The sequence below is a fragment of the Meleagris gallopavo genome, chromosome 5 (assembly GCF_000146605.3).
Source record: "Meleagris gallopavo isolate NT-WF06-2002-E0010 breed Aviagen turkey brand Nicholas breeding stock chromosome 5, Turkey_5.1, whole genome shotgun sequence".
Classification (NCBI taxonomy): domain Eukaryota; kingdom Metazoa; phylum Chordata; class Aves; order Galliformes; family Phasianidae; genus Meleagris; species Meleagris gallopavo.
The window spans coordinates 16290384-16307711 of record NC_015015.2 but is presented as its reverse complement, the minus strand read 5'-3'; the positions used below and the strand labels follow the sequence as shown (position 1 = coordinate 16307711).

Sequence of the window (17328 nt, the reverse complement as noted above, 5' to 3'; positions counted from 1 at the left end):
AATTACACCATTCATTGTAGGCATCTCAATCATATGGACTGTCAGGCACTGGGAAATGGACGCAGAGATCCAGAGTTCACTACTGCTCATTTTCTAGGACCAAAAGGAGCAGCCACAAGACTACATTTTTTTATTCAAGCAGTTACTCCCCACATCAGATCTACCTATAGAGGAAAAAAAAGTCGCTCAAATCCAAATTTTTCCAGGGCTAATTAACCATGGAATATATTAGCTGGATACTCCGTGTCCTCAGTGGTAGTGCAGTGTAAGTGAAAGAATACAGAGCAATTTCCTTATTAGCAATGATTAAAGAAGACTGAAACAAAGAGCCTTGAATTCATTAGCCAAGAAAACAGAGAAACACAAAAGGAAGTGCTGCTTATATAAACCAGGCAAGAGAGAAGATTGCTATCTCCTCTCCCCAGCCTCTCTTTCTTTAACCTTCCACAGTTTACTAATATTATTATCCAGGCACTAAGGTAAACTCACGTTGCTTTGTGCTTTCCTGATGAATGTGGTATGATCCTATTGTCCCTGGGATCTGTCAGTGTTCCAGCTAAGCTGAAAGCAGAAAGTCATATTCAGTTGCTTTTCCTGCATCTCAAGCTGGACAGAGTTCGCAGAGCTGATATTTACAGCACAAGTTTGTGACCCTTTGTCTGAGCCCAGCTGCCCAAGTTTTCCCCTTGCAGGGATTCCACTTCAGCACTGTCCAGACTGCATCCTTCCATCATCTCTCACATTTAGGCTGGAAGCGAAATATGGGGCAGCATTTTTTCCTCTGCATTAGCACGAAGCAACCCAGTCCTTGCTAGGCTCTGAAATCCTTCAATGCTTCATCAAAAAATTATAAAAACAGAGCAAGGCATTGCCATGTGCAATTAACAAAGCATTTTTTAATGTCAGTTCTCCATTTTTCACAGAACAGGAAAAGGGGCTGGGGAGAATAAAATGTGTCTGACCAAGATTTAACCACATATTAGCCAAAAAGACCAATCATCTAAGTTCTCATTGTAGGCGATCAAGGCAGGTAAGAGTTTCAAAAGAAAGATTCACATTCTGTTATCAGGGGAGACCTAGTAGTGGCCTTCCAGTACCTAAAGGGGGACTATAAGAAAGGAGAGGATGGACTTTTTAGTGGGGTCTGTCGTGGTACGACAAGAGGAAATGGTTTCAAACTAAAAAGGGGAGATCTAGACTGGATATAAGGAAGAAATTTTTTATAATAAGGGCAGGGAGGCACTGGCACAGGTTGCCCTGAGAGGCCATGGATGCCCCACTGGTGGAGATATCCCAGGTCAGGCAATACGGTGCTGTGAGCTCCTGATCTAGTGTAGGTGTCCCTGTTCATGACAGGGAGTTCATGACAGATGGTCTTTAAGGGTTCCTTCCAACTCACACAATTCTATGATTTGATAATTCTACCCAACAATAAATGTTGTTAAGTATTAATAATTATATTTCAGGTAATAATGACCCTCTTGAAGTGATTCTGTCCCTTTCTTACCATTCAGAGTTGCACGATCTGAAACAACTAGTCCAGACCAAAAGATTGACTTTTAAATTGTGAATCTCTAAATTGAGATTCAGTAATGCAAGCTACACAGCCTCCTTCAAACACAGCGGCCTACTCTCATCATGCCACTCCGTCTTCATTGCTGTACTTGCCCACATTCAATGCATTAACCCCGCTCACAGGGTTAGCTGTCAGAAGGAATATCCGCTCTACTTCACACCACAGGAAATAAAAATTGTGCTTTCTTGACTACGACAGGACACTACAGTTTACTATCCTGACCCGAAGACAGATACTGCTCCTTTTGGAAACCAACAGCAATTACCAACAGAACAAAGTCATAGGAAACAGCTTTTTCTTTTTTTTTTCTTTTTTTTTTCTCATTCTACTGGGTAAGTCAAGGACAAGATTTCCTGTTCTTGCCTTTTTATAGCTGATAACATATGTGGACACAAATTCTACAAAGGGGAAGTAAATGCAAATCTGTTTGCCAAGACAAAAACTGTATAATTAAAAAAAAAAAAAGAAAACAAAATAGAAAGAAGCTTGATACCTTGCACAACAAAAGGCTAAAAACTGGGAAATTTGCAAGCTTTCCACTGCCTATTTACTTCTGCTGGCATTAAGGGTCAAATGCCATGCACTGTGTTAAATCTGTCAGTTTAGAGGCTGACAACACAACTCACAGCTGGAACAAGGCAGGAAAAATATTAAAACTTGGGCTGTTGCTTTTTGTTCAAAAACTGGAAAAATGTGACTCAAATCTCAGTTTCTTTTCTTCTGCCTATCTAAGCCTAATTTCTTCCAATCTTAGCCAGAATATATTTCAAAGGACTCACTATAAAATTAGAGCAGCCACTTAGTAAAACTGATCTTCAGTATATGCCTAACTTACGGGAAGTCCTGGAACATAAAATGTTCGCTAATTCGGTCATACACCTAAAACATAGACATATTCCAAACCAACTTGATACACTAGGACTACTTTCTCTTTCTTCTGTTTGCTCTCTATTGCTCCATTACATGTTTCTTTCTTCAGTCACTAATCATTCCCACCACATTCATAAAAGTCACTTGATGGCTCCAAAAGTAATGCCTCCTATTTATTTTCCTGGAAACTACAAGCAATACAAAGAGCACAACTATACTATTCAGTACAGCCAATTCTCAGCTACAAAACAAAATTTTCAAACACAGCCATCACCATTAGCTCTACATTTTCAGCACTGATGAACAAGAGCTTTCATGACACACTTGTAGAAGTCAGCAGAGGTATCCCACTGTCCCTACTGCTGAAACACATGATGAAACGCATCACCCTCTGCCTCACTGTTTACACATCCATTGTTTGGTCTCCATAAATGTTCAGCATCTGTTGATGATTGTCAAGGGGTGCTGTTGTTTCCACATGGAGGATTTCACCTTTGCTTTGGATACATGTCCATGTCTGACTCCATTTTGTCAGACTGCCCCTCTGCTGCCATCTGTTGCCAACAACAGATACCAACAAAATGTAATGTAATACTTGCAGAAAGATTCAACCTCTATTATTGTACCACCAAATCCACCTCTGACACTGTGGGCAAAAATCATAAAACAGGACTCATTCATCTCAGAGCAGCCCTCATAATAATTGTTTCTGCGGGACATTATTTCTGATGCACCTGTTTGTATATCTGAACTAATCAGTCAAAGGAAATAATTACAGCAGAATTGTTCATCTCCACGTATTCCATACTACTTTCTGATTCCACTACCCTTTATGATTTCCACTGCTCTTCTACACGACTCTTAAAAGTTGCTGAGAAGCCCTTTGGGCAGGGAAACAGAATATATCATTTCCACAGAGGGCCTGGAATCATGTGGGTGCTGTAGAAAAAATGCCAAATTTATTTCCCTGATTTCAAGCTCCTTAGGAAATTATACACCAGAAAACGATAGGGAAACCAGTTCCTGAAATACAGCTGTCACTGCAGTAGAGTGCAACTTTCATAAACATGAACAAGATTTTAGGACAAAACTGCAAAATTAGAACAATTGAATAGAAAAATGGAAGGAGGATTAGTTAGTGAGGATTCATTAAAAACACTGCAATTCACTACTGACATGCCAATCAGCATGATTGAGCAAATCAGCAATATAGATACTGAATGCAAAGTATCTTTCTGATCTTCAAGGAGGGAAACAAATCAGACTTTAATAGGAAACACAAATGTGAAAACATAAATAAAATACATTTCTCTCTAACACTTTAAGTTTGCCACTTAATTATGAAATCAGCTAACAAACCTGAAGGTGGGATCCCTCTGAAGGGAAAGACGCATTTTGGCCCTTATTGTTCTTGGCACACCTTAATCCACACCAGATAAATGCACTCCATAAAAAAGCTAAGTTGGGTGTAGGTGAGAATTCTGTAGAAAGAGAGCATTAGAATTATAGCCCTCAAAGTTCAAAGCTATGCCAGTGCTATTCCATGACCTGATAAAGAAAATTTTGCTGTATGCTAACCTGCTTTCCCCAAACAAACAGGCTGCTCAGGCAACCACATACTTCAGGTTTTGCTCATAGATGTGAAGCTGTCTGTTCCAGATTGCTATGAGCAAACATTGCTCCCAACTGACAGTTCAATGCTACTTAAAAAAGATAAGTTGGAAGCCTCAGTTTTCTTTTCAGCAGACAGGTGTTTCCATGACACAAAAAATCACCCAGCGTTACATTCAGTTGCTAACTGGAATCCTTATGGGTTGTCTAAAGGAAGACAATGGGTGGAAGGGACATGGAAACTTAATGACTCTCTCAGCCCCCCAGATGGTCACTCTAACTTGTAACTCCAAGACATTGTCTAAAACTTCGTTGTTCAATTGGAACAAAAATCCTAGAAAATCACAATGTGCCAGTGAAAAGTAAATTGGTCATGAGTTTGTCATGTGATTAAGCGTAGAAGAAGGGACAAATAGGATAGAAGGCATTTTACCACACCACACAGCAGGGATTTAAGTCTTCCACCAAAACACTGTACTGTAAGAGTGTTTGGAATTTTGTATTCAATTTTCATATGTTTCACCACAAACAAAATCTTGGTATAGAGGAAATTGTTCCAAAAATTGCAGTAAAAATCATGAAGAAGGTGGGTTGGGAAGAGAGGACTCAATAACTAAATGTGCATATTTTGATCAAGTAAATTCATAATTACTTACATATTTACATTATTTCCATACTTTTTAAAACAGCCACATTTGTAAGCATATCTTCCAATATTTCAATTAACATTACAGAGGATAGATGTGTCCCTATTAGTTGCAGGGGAGTTAAACTAGGTGACCTTTAAGGGTCCCTTCCAACTCATATGATTCTATGATTCCATGAAGATGCTGAACACAAGTAAGTAACATTTATATGTCAAATATTGACAAGACTGTGAGATATTTGATAGCAGTGATATCTCTCTCAGGAGCAAAGTATACTGACATTCAAGACAAACTTTTCAAAACCACGTTCATGATTAAACAGCCCGGTCTCAGTTTCATGACACACTTAAGGGCCCAAAATCATGTCAACAAAGATTTTGCAGTGCCATAGCTTTCGTCGATTTTAGTGGGTTAAAAACTAGTGGTTAAATTTACGCAGACATTTGGACATCTGACATTATCAAAAGATTCCTAAACCCTGTTATATTCAAGAGGATCTAAGCACCCTACTTCTAAGAATGTTGGTAAGCGTCCAATAAGATTTTCTGAGGTATCCCATGAAATTGTCACAGACCTGTACTAAACAGGCAGTGATCCACCATTCTGAGCCCATTCCTAGCATCCCTTATTCTGTGAGACCGAGATATAGATAAAGAGGCAGTTGATTTTACTGCTGTCATGTTAACCTTTAAAAAAATAGAAAATAGTTAGAAAACTTGTAAGAAACAACAACAAAAAATATATTAATCAGACACAGTCGAATTATTGCTATATAAAGGGAGAGAGGTGAAGAAAAATCAGTTCTCATTCGTCCATTTTTCAGAAGAAATGATTTATCCCTCTTTCCTTAGTGAACTTGAAAGGTATTCCTTCTCATTAGGCTGAAGACATATTCCTCTGAGGTGTTTCCATCTTTGTTGCAAAAGTCTGCTTCCTGAGAGAGATGGATTTAAATTTAAACTCACAATGCTGGACACCCTTTTTATTTTCCATGGTGTCATTGTTTTTGTTCTGCACTTTAAGCTGTCTGACCTGAATTCAGCAATTTATCATACTGCCCGCTTAAGAAAAAAAGTGACTGTACAATGGAAAATGTTGCTGAGGGTCACTTCTGTTGCCAAGCTGTATCTAAAATCATTTCTTGATCAAGGTCCAGCCCATTTTATTTTTATCTCTTTCAAAACAAAAGAGAAACAACTTGGCAGCAATCCGCTAACAATTGGTGGAATGACAGAATAGCTACCAGGTATCAGGGTACCTGGCAAAACATACGAGCATTTCCAGACAGAACTGTCATTAGCATGTAAATAAAAACATAACTTTCATGAAGAACTGTCATAATCTGAGTGTTTTTTTGAACCCATCTCTGAAGTTGTGCCCACTTGTGCCAGACTCAACTCCAGACAAATGCAAAGCAAAGGATATTACTGTTCTTTGCTGATGGAGTACAGAATTTGCAGTTGCCTCAATTTACATGGGGACACATTAAATAGTGAAATTGATCACCTTCTATAAATAAGTAATACTCTAAAAGCAGAATTAGGAACACTTCCCTCACCATTCAATAGTTCCAGGCTGTTCAGAGACAGAAGTTTGCAGAATGGTAAATGATAATATATATCCAGGACTGACCTGTTAGATATGACATATGATATCATCACAGGTTGAATGTTTCCAGACATTAGCCCAGAAATACTCTAGGATTTTCCCTTCCCAAATCCAGGTTTGCTGCCCAGAGCTTTGGTTGCCTTTCTGTAATGCTGTGAGCCTCCCCATAACTATCAGAACTGTCATCTGGATCCTTGTCAACACTCTCTGCAGCCATTTGTTCCTAATAGATACAAATCAGCAAAAACAAAATACTTTCCCAAGAGAGCGGGGGAAAAAAAGAAGACAGAAAGTGACAATATCATTCAGCTAAGATCTCTCAAGTTAGTGTTGCACTTGACATCATAACTGGATACTAACAAGTTCAAGAGGCAAAAGGCCAACTTATTTTATTCCGTAATTTTTCTTTCAGAGCCTAAGAAAGTAAAGTTCTTTTTATATAACAGCTCAAGTCGTACGCTGTCTGTTTTCTTATCACTGCTTTCCATATCCATCCATATCTCCACTCCTCAACATTTCCTCTCAAGGAGAGTTACTCTGCTCTGACTTCCCCCACGCTCTCAGATTTTATACCTTAGTTTCATTGCCAGTATTGAAATGGAAACTCTTACTTTGAAAGAGAAGCAGACATATCATTCATTAAGTAGTAACTGTATTTAAGTGCCTTCACATGCAAGAGTCAAAACACTTACCTAAGAGTAACAGCACACAGGATACTCAGAATTACATTTACTTTCTACATGCCTGACTGTGAAACCCACACATCAGATTGCAGTCTTCGTCCGTATGATTTCATTATGGTGTTTTACCATCCATTCTGTATTACATGTGTCGATGCATATTAATTTTCTATAGCTGTTCCCAAAATATACCCTGTAAATAAAATAGAAAACAATAGCAATGAGCTGAAGAATCGTGTAGGGATGTTTGGAGCATCATTAATAACATATCTCATATGTAATCCCTTAATTTCATTCTGGTAAACTTTCTACATCACACAAAGATATCCAGACGTGCTCACAAATACAAAGGTAGAGTTACATAGAAAAAAATTTACAATTTGTCTTCAAATTGTATTTTCAGGTAAGATTTGTACACAGAACCAGGGCCCAAGCAAAGGACGGCGAAGAAACAGATAAGGAAGAAATCTGTAATGTGGGAAAAACAAGAAGAATGTGGTGTTCAGCTCATAGCAGAGTGCAGTACACCATCTGGAGGAGCTCTAAATGAGTCAGGAGTTCACAAGTAGCTCCCTTTTGTAAATTTACTCAAGCACAGCATCCCTCTGGTGCAAGTGCTGCCTTTGTAAGCAGTTTCTGTAGAGTATTTCCACCTCACTCCAGAGGGAAAAATAGGCACAATGTTTGAGCTGTCTCAAAGTGAGAGCAAGAGGTTCAGTGTAATATGAAAGGTGTGGGAAAGGGTTCGAAGTCACATTTAACTCTTGTTCATTCAACACATTTGGTGAAATACGTGAATTTTGCTAAGAGATAATTTGACATGCTGAACAAATACTGTAACAAATAGACTGTACTTCCCCTCCATTTTCTGTCATTGCAGACTACATTTGTCTAACTCCATCAGCTGCCAATACTTTTTGGTAAAGAATATCTGACCTCTAGGTCTGTATGTCTAAAATAGAGCATGAAAATTACACCTGAATGAACCCTTTCAATGAAAAACAAGTAGTTACCTGCATTAATTGGTTAATGTCCAATCATAGAAAAGTGACTACAAGTTACAAGTAGCCTGGACAGTAGAAAAGCCAAGTGTACCCACCTAACACAAATAGATCACAGTCAGAGAAGGAAGTATTTCAATTCTATTCACTCAATCTACTAATTAAAGTAATTATGAATATTTTAAGTCCCAGTCAGTTAATCTTTTTTTGGCCTAGAAATTAGTAGTGATCTTGCTTGTGACTGATCGCAGTAGGAAATCTACAAGGGGCAAGAGCCTCATCAGCAATGCATGGTCTAATGTGGGTACCGAAGACTGTACAAGAGGTACTTTTCTTCCTGCAAAATGCTATTTATGATTATTCCCCTTTTCAAATTAATAAGAAATGGAAAGAAAAAAAAAAATCAGGTCTCTAAACTCTCATCTGACTTTTTGTTTCTAGTCCTCAAACAGCTTTCAAGTTATTTATAATTTTACCTTTTCTCCTCCACAAATAATCATTTCATAGATTGATGCCCACTGATCACACGTGCACATCGACAGCTTCAGAACAGGGAGAGAATGAGAAACATTTTTTCTCTCAGTTCTCACGAAAGTCTTAATGTTATCCTGATTAAAGGATACATTCTGCTTTATACCAGACATCACATGTATGGTTTGGTGCTGTCCATACCATACAGAAACAAAGGCTCAAGATAAATTTAAACCACAGTAACAAAGTTAAGGATGTTCAGTTACCTGCACTGGCTGTGAGAAGATTGGACTTTCCATGACACAGGTTCACACTGGTAAGTCTACAGCACACGTTAACAAAATAGTTTCCCCAGACATGAATTTCACAGATCTTTCAAGGGATTGTGGAGGTGGAAAAATATGTTCCATTTTGGAGTATATCCTGTCTGTGCCCCAGTGCATGGAAAAGCAGATGCTTTTCATACATCTACAGATACATCAAAGCATTCACCTTCAGCAAATGGGACCATTGACATTAATATGATTGTTCCAAGTTACTCCAAAAGATGAATATTCATAGGTAATTGAACAGAGAAAATTATGATCTCATATGAAAACATCATTAAGAAAAAGCTAAGCCGCAGCCATGCAACAAAGCAGAATAAGTGGTGAGGCACTGGAACAGGCTGCTCAGGGAGGTGGTAGAGTCACCAACCCTGGAGATGTTCAAGAAAAGGGCAGATGCGACACCAAGGGACATGGTCTTAGAGCAGTCCAATCCAACACAGGCATGGGCTAATGGCTGGACTAGATGATCTCCGTGGTCTTTCCAAACTTAATGTTTCTATGATTTAGCTCAGAAGAAAAACTCCTTTCAACTAAGGCAATTCCTCTGGCTTTCAGTGTTACCTTCAGCTTCCATAAGCTGCAAATCCATGTACAACAGCAAGAATTTTGAAAGCCTTTTCTTCTAAGAAAGGAAGATTCATGTGTCAGACATTCCCTGTTTGCACTGTCTGTGATCTCGATTGCTTTGATTCATGTACGACAGGATTTGTACAAAATCCAACTGCTGGAAGAGTAAAATTCATAAGTTAAAAATATTCTCTGTGTTAAAACATATCTCCAAAAAGGTTATGGCAGCCCAGAAAAATGGACTGGCAGGAATTTGCCAAGTGTGTATTTGATGAAACTTTAGGGCTTGTTATAAATATGTGATGTGTCATAAGGCTCACCAAAGTCAACATATCTGCAGTTAGGATAATATTCCCCCTGAGCATTCTGTCCTTGTTAGATGAAGTTGTAATAGCCTGATTCTAGCAAACCCCAGATTTACCAAACGCATTAAGTCTTTATTCAGAATACTTGGCAAGAATCAGAGCATTATACATGTTAACAATTATTATTATGACTTACTGAGATTTGAGATAAAATCCTGATTCTTCTAAAGACTGAATTTGTTTTCACTGGTTTTGACAGCGCTGAGATTTCACTCCTGATCTCTGTCTTTAAAAAAAAATCATCAAAATAAGCAACAGACAGTATAATTCTGGGAGGGTGAGAAGAAATGATAGCAAACAAGACAGAACTACATAGTTATGCAAACTTGTTATGAAATATCACTGTGCTTTTCTAGAGCAAAGAAAATAATGACCAAAAATAGTAAAAGTAAAATGAAGTATCAGCAACTAGACTATCTTGTTTTATGAAAGGGAAAACAAGATTCACAGAGGATATATCTTTTCTATATCTTGGGTTTTGTGAAAATTAGATTAACTAGCAGCTGAAGAAGGAACTTAAGAATGAAATTTAGGAGCTGAAACTCTGAGAATGAACTTAGGAGAAGATAAGAGGGTAAGGTATTAGTTCACTCTGTACAGTGAATTTTGAAGTTGTAAACTTAACTAAGTTTTGCCCAAGGGCCATCTACCAAGACAGGGATAAGTTTTTGAACTGCTGAATTCTGATTCCCGGTCCCAAACTGAAAATAGTAGATTTCAAAATACTAGATATTCCATAGATGTTATGAATGCAATCTACCTGCCCTGTTTCTGTCCTTACGCAGGATGAAGGAAATACAGTTCTGTATACCACTGATTTACTTTTTTTCCAAAGCAGAAGAGAAGGAAGAACACAAAAAGGCTTGGTAACATTCACCAAAATCCAGCACAGGTCTGAGTTTGCCTATTGTAGTTATGCCAAGATTTATTAAAGCCCAGCATGTGTTCACTTGTTTCTATCCAAAATGAACTGAAAAGGCACTTTGCATCTGCCTTCCAAAAAAAAAAGTTTGCTTACTTGGCAAACTTTGTTTAAAAAATCTGTTTCTTCCAAGGTTTATCTCTTCAGTTCTCTTTGTCTGATTGTTTGAGACTTGGGGGGGCATTTTTGGTTTTAGTACACGGGTGTGTAGTTTTCTTCCCCTCCTGCACCTCTCTTCTTCCATCCCATCTGTTGACCTCACTTCTGCACACAGTTTCCCACTTACTTTGCCAAAAATGTATAAAACTTGGTGCGTCTGCTCTGATTTCTTTGTGACTTGTAACTGTATCGTTAAAACAACATTTGCTGTTATAAAGAAATCTCTGTAATTTTAATTAGGCTCTTCTGCTCCACTTGCTCGTGCGCACTTGCAAGTGTTCAGTAATGCTTCCAAATAGAAGAGATAGGGAATGGTCCTTATTAAAAAACTGTGAAAGGCCAGAAACCTCAGCACCACTGTTTCTCACAGTAGCAAGTACTATACTTTCTGCATACAAGATATTTTCCTAGGCAAAATAATATTTTCCTTGTCTTGCATTTCCATTGAAGCCTCCTCCTGCCCCTCTGCCACCCCCCAAATTCTTTTTTTTTTTCTGTTGTTGTTGACAAAAATAATGCAGATTCTCCCACAACCCCATAAAAACAGCCTGTTCCTTGAAAATTCAGCTTTCCAGCTAATGATACGAGCATCATTGCAGCTTGCTAGTTCTACCATTTTCATTTAGGTTGAGGGTCTCTACTCTACTGCTAATACGCAGTATAGTTGGATAAATAACCCAAGGAAGCAAAACCCCATCAACTAGGTTCTCCTGCATAGAATCGCTCATACAGGCAAGTAACAATAGTATTTACATGCATATAGATATCCCTTGTGAATATAACATTTTCTATACCTCCAGGTGAATTTGCTGAAGAAAATCCAGGAAAAAGAATTTAAAAATCACTAAACGAAATTCGAAGTTTCTGAGCAGATTAGAGGACTGGTTAAAAGATATGAAGTGAGCAATATCTGAGTAGCCCTGCTCCAGGCCATCCTGGAAGAATTCAAATATCAGTAAGGACAGAACCACACTAAAGCAGCAAATCCCCTCATAGAACAAAACCTGGTCAATAATTGTCAAAAATGACATGTTTTTCCAGCAATTGCAGACTTGAAATCATGAAGTATTTCAGGGAATTTTCTTCAAAATAAAATCTATTATTTTTCATTGAATTACATTGTTTCAGTTAGCATACCTCCTTTGGGAAAATTTACACACGAGGTAGTTTGACACAAAAATATAACATGGTTTACCTTTTGAAAAGGAATGAAGACAGCAGTATTTTCTCTTCCAATTACAGCATAATTTCTTCTTCAATTTTTACACTTATGTGCATTTAGGTTGTGTCAATGTTACTCTGCAATAAAGTTGTTACCATTTCAAAGTGTTCCCTTCCACTGCCGTATGTTTAAAAGACATTTTTAGCTGAATGACTTGCTTAAAGTCACAGATGATTTGGAGAAAAGAAGCCAGATATCCCAAATGCTAATAATTTGTTTTGAAAGTAATATTGTCTTCCAGTGTTAGAGGATGAATTTTCTCAGTTTTCCCCAAAATTTCTTATATACAGTGTGGATCCAGAGGTGTAATCCTTCCTCTGAAGAGCTTACATCCTGAAAGAACAAAAGAGAACATAACCAAAAGACCCATACTCTATGCTGGCCAACCACACTCCCTCTCAGTTCTGGGCACTCTGAGGGCAGCTGTCAAAATTACTGAGTAAACAGGAATGAAATTAGTTCACTGTGTTCATTATTTAGTCATGAGTCTGAGCGACAAGGTATCATCTCCAGCTTTCTGATAAACGCTGTCTTTTCCTATGACATACAGAAACTTTGATTAATTATTTTCACCATAAAAATGTGATATCTTGAAATCAATGTGAGAAGTACATATTATCAAACCAGAAGAGCTTTTCTCTAAAGTTCTCAGACATTAAAGAGAAAAAATACAATAGGGCAATTTCTAAACACAGAGCTGAGCATTTTCCCATTTTAAACTGTTTATAAAAACTGAAATCCAGTCACACTATACTGAAAATGAGAAGCAAGGGCTTTCAATTCAAACATGCCTCTTCCTTCAAGCATGCCTTTCACCATCTAAGAAAATCCAAACAATAACAACAAAGTAAAAAGTCTAATTTTTTGGCAAAGTTTCCAGCTGCTAATTTTGCCTGTCATGAGCTGCTATTGTCCGTCTGAAGGAAAGATTGTTCCCAACTTTAAAAAAAATAAATAAATAAAAGATGCAAAATATACTTAAAGTAACATCTGTGTTTTCTGATTTTATTAAAGCGTTTTGTCTTTGTTATACAGAAATAACAAAACACTGAGCCCTGCCCATCAGTATTCATGACGTCTGCTTTTTCATACAAAACCCTCTGAAAGAAAATTCCCCCTAGGAAAAAAAAAATACTTTCCTTATAAAAAAAACAGATTGTGGGACAGATGATTGCATTGTTTAATCAAATTTCCATCTGAAAACTCTTTTCCTAGTTTTAGCTTTAGCTCACCCAGTAAGGCACAAGCACTTGGAAGCACGTGGAAGTATAAAGTAGCAGCTCCTCCATTTTATTATCTCCCTTGAGCTTTGCAATTGGCAAATGAAAAAGAAAGTGGGGAACAAAAGTACTGGACATAAATTAAGCCCTGCTTTTTAAAGTTCAAACTGAATTTTCTTTATTTTTCTACAGCTGTCAGATAAGCGGGGTAGAACCACTAATGCATGTTTAATATATAAAAACTCATAATGTTCAGTAGTACGACCTCCATTGGAGACATTAGTTCAGGCCAGTGAACTTGGAGCAAGCCAAGTGTGGAAATGTGGAATTGGGCCAGTGACCCCCACCAGTGCCTGTCATATCTGCTGAAGGCAAACTTGTCAAATGTAGAAGGGGCAGAAGGAGGACAAGAGTATCCTTGAACAAGCGAGCAGCAGCAAAGCAAAGATGCCCAACATCTATTCACAGTTGTCTGTTGTTCAGTAATGGCTCCGGCCATCTCAGGAACAAAAAGTCTGGTTATAGCCTCAACCTTTCAACCTTGTCCAGTCTGGGGGCCTTTTATTCTGCAGACTCCCCAAAGCTGATGGGTGATCATAAAGCTATGATACGTTGCACGCTGTTATTATCTCTTCAAATGCACTCTGTACCAAGCAGGAGAGGAACAGAGTATTCCCAGGGCTGTTAGTCTGCCACCATAAAAGAGCCACTGTTCTTCCTCCCTCAGTTACAAAAACGAACTTTAAAAATAGTCAATCCATTGCTTTAATAAAGTCATAGAATTGTTTGAGTCAGAAGGGACCCTTAAAGGCCATCTGGTCCAACTCCCCTGCAACGAACAGATACACCTACACTAGATCAGGTGTTCAGAGCCCTGTCCTGCCTGACCTTGGATGTTATTCCTTAGGCTGGTTTTTTGGGTTTTTTTAGTTGGTTGGTTTGTTTTAACTCAAATCATTTCACTTCCATCACGGGGAAACATCCATGTTGAGAGACCCAGAGGCAACACAAGCAGCAGTTCCAAAACACCTCTATGGGACTGTTAATCTTGCCGTAGAGGACTAGAGAATCTGTCTTAGAGCTGACACCATGCTCTAAGCACAGTGGGATCCTCAAAATCCAACCTCAAGTCTTGAGTTACCATATTCTTGGGCTCTATTGAATATTGTCTCTCACAGAGATGCTTTCTGCTGCAGAAAGGAGCACCTTCTGCCTAGGTGGCACTGCTCTGCCTCTGCCAAATTCAGAGGATGCCAGTTTTCGACAAGCTCGAAGGATGCTGAAGTTTGTCTGGGCTGTAGTTGTTCATTATTAACATAAAGCAGCATGTTGCTGCTTACCATTTCCAGCTCAAAAATATCAAATTATATTTTATTTCTTGGAGTATCTGTATAAAATAAAGTTCGATTAGAGAAGACAGGATAAAATTACACCCTCTTCACTGTTAACTGCAGATCAGGAAGATGCATAAAGCTCTCTGGGAACCTGTCCCAGACGTCTTACACCATACTGCTTAGATTGCTCATGTGTTTGTTTCTGATCATGTTTTCTTACGGTATAGATAAAATTATATTGCAGTGGTTTTCAGGCTGCTTGTGCCAAGCTCCTAAACAAAAGTTTCTTAAGAGAGTTATTTTCAAGCTATGAATTCGTAGAAGAAAAAATAAAAAAGTTCATTTAATTTCTTATTTTGTTTATTTTATTGCACAAGAACTTCAGATAAATAAACTTAAGTGTTCTGAATGAATTGCACATATATATAGTACTTGCACATGCAAACTTGAACAATATACAAACTGTCATATATAAGTTAGTTCTCTCTTCAGTCCTAGAAAGGTAGACGAGGCTAAAATATACCTCAGAATACATTATCAGTGCAGATTCTTAAGTATGTATCTTGTATGTTAATATCTTTTTTTTTTTTTTTTTGAGTTGACCTTGTATATTTAGAGCAGCCTCTATATTGACCTCTCCTACTGATAATTCTGAGGAAACTGAACTACTCTACATGTGAGCAATAGAAGAACACACTTGTTTCTTCCAAATGCCTCTGAAGAAACCCTGAAAAAATGATAAGAAATTAGTACTATTTATATGACAGCCAGAATTTAAGAGTTAGTTTTAACAGTCAATGAGGTTTTATTTTTTCAACTTAAATTTTACTATGTGTCACACTCACCGGATAAAATGTAGCATCACACCAGAGTGTCACATCAGGCATCACATCATTTAAGTGACGTTTTCTTTTCCATACACTCTACAATCAAACAAAAAAATACATTGTCATGACTATGAATAGATTAACAGTGGAACATGACACTACAGAAAAAAAAAAAATGAGACAAATAGCATCGTAGGGATTTCCCTACAATAATCAAGTCTACCGAGCTGTATTTTTAGAAAAGTTCTGGTAACATAATTAAAAATAATTATTCCTGTAAATATAATACCTTAAAGCAAACAGGGTACGCCTTGGTCTTCCTTCTGCCTCAATATTTCTTCATACTTTAAAAAATAAGGAGGAGAACTGAGCCCCATCAAAATATTCACAGATTGACAAACCCTGGGTATGACTTTAGGGTATTTGTGCTGGTGAGACTCACCTTCAACTGCCGCCATGTTCTCTGAGATGTCTGATCCTGCCTGTGGACATTGAAAAATAACTCAAAAAGATCAGTTTCCAAACACGTGATGGGACAAGTAGCGTTTTTTGTTATAAAGCTTAGTTTATTACATTTTTTACTCATTATGTGGATTATAGATATTGTTGAGAACATTCAGAAAATCCTGAAATGGAAGAATATTAGTTGGAGAAGATGATGACAGGCAGAGCTAGAGAATAGGTCAAATTAGATCTTCAGATCAAACCCAGTACCTGCAACTAACTGGATTGTTCAAGCCATGCTAGTGAGCCTGTGGTAATCTCAGGATGCAATGGGTAGAAGTTTTATTTATATGATTCCCTTCTTTTAAAGTAAGAGATTACAAAATAGCTTCCAGAAACACAAAAGAGTGAGACAGCAAAATCGATCTCTTGAAGTTCAGACAGCCCGAAAAGTCAGGTTTAAGCTTGGCCATACAACCTTAGCTGAACTTTCCATACGAATAGATCTATGTGAATCTGTCCCTGGAGAGCCTGCGTCCTATTGCATCCATACAAACAGACCCAACTGATATTCAACAGACAACCTCAAGCCTGGTAATTCTTTAAGCCCCAAAGTTTGGTTTTGGTAATTTGAAGTTCTATTAACACAGTCTTATTCATATAGTAGCATAAATTCATATTCCACAGCTCTGTCAGACTGCAAGAGATGTCAATTTGAAGTGAGAGGATTCTTCGACCATACAAGCTCCTGTCACTCAGCTGGAGTAGTATGAAGTATTTGGCTCAGTTTCACAAACCGTATGTGCATGTGCCCTCATTTCCTTTTGTATTTTTGGCTCTGCCATCCGAAGGGTCAGAGTGCATTACTGAACCTAATGAAAACCTTCCCACATCTGGGCAGTAATCTCTTCCTTTTTACTACTTGTAATGTAGATAAGAAAAGAGGTATGCTGCATTTAAAGGTCAGAATGTGAGCAAGCAGTGCACCCAGAGATAGGACTCCCTTTCTCTGATCAAAGAATTACAGACAGTGCAATTTGGGAAGTTTAGTGTTACTTTCTTAGGAGATCACATTTCCCAATCCATAGCCTTTTCTGCATACCTTTCCCCTCCCCCTTGTTTAGATTTGTCTTCACTTTTCTTTCCTCCTTGTTATTTTGGTGGAAATGAGGTGCTTGTTTAGTTGTGGACCATTTGGCTAGGTTGGTTACATATCTGGGTCATTTCCCATTACAGTGAAATTAGACATTCTTAGCCATCGTGTCTTTTTTTATTATTATGTTCTTAGCTTGTTGCCTGCAGGTTTTGGTCTAGAAGCTACTTCCTTTTCATTCCAGCTGTTAATCCTAAGACTTTGACAGCTTTCATGAAACCTCCAGCTAAACATTCAAAATAAAGGACAAGGTTTGGTATTCTCAGGGTTTTGGCAAAATAGATATAAATGACCAGTGTTTTATGAGGGCTCATATTTCAAA

General features: G+C 37.9%; 1 long non-coding RNA gene across 1 annotated transcript; it reads right to left on the bottom strand.

The window, feature by feature from the left end:
- Nucleotides 1-9867: 9867 nt before the first annotated feature.
- LOC116216711 lies at nucleotides 9868-15506 on the bottom strand. The gene is made up of 3 exons (XR_004160023.1): nucleotides 15428-15506; nucleotides 12002-12361; nucleotides 9868-9951 (listed from the first exon to the last, which is right to left on the bottom strand). It is a non-coding gene; the product is annotated as an uncharacterized LOC116216711 (long non-coding RNA).
- Between the last annotated feature and the right edge of the window lie 1822 nt (nucleotides 15507-17328).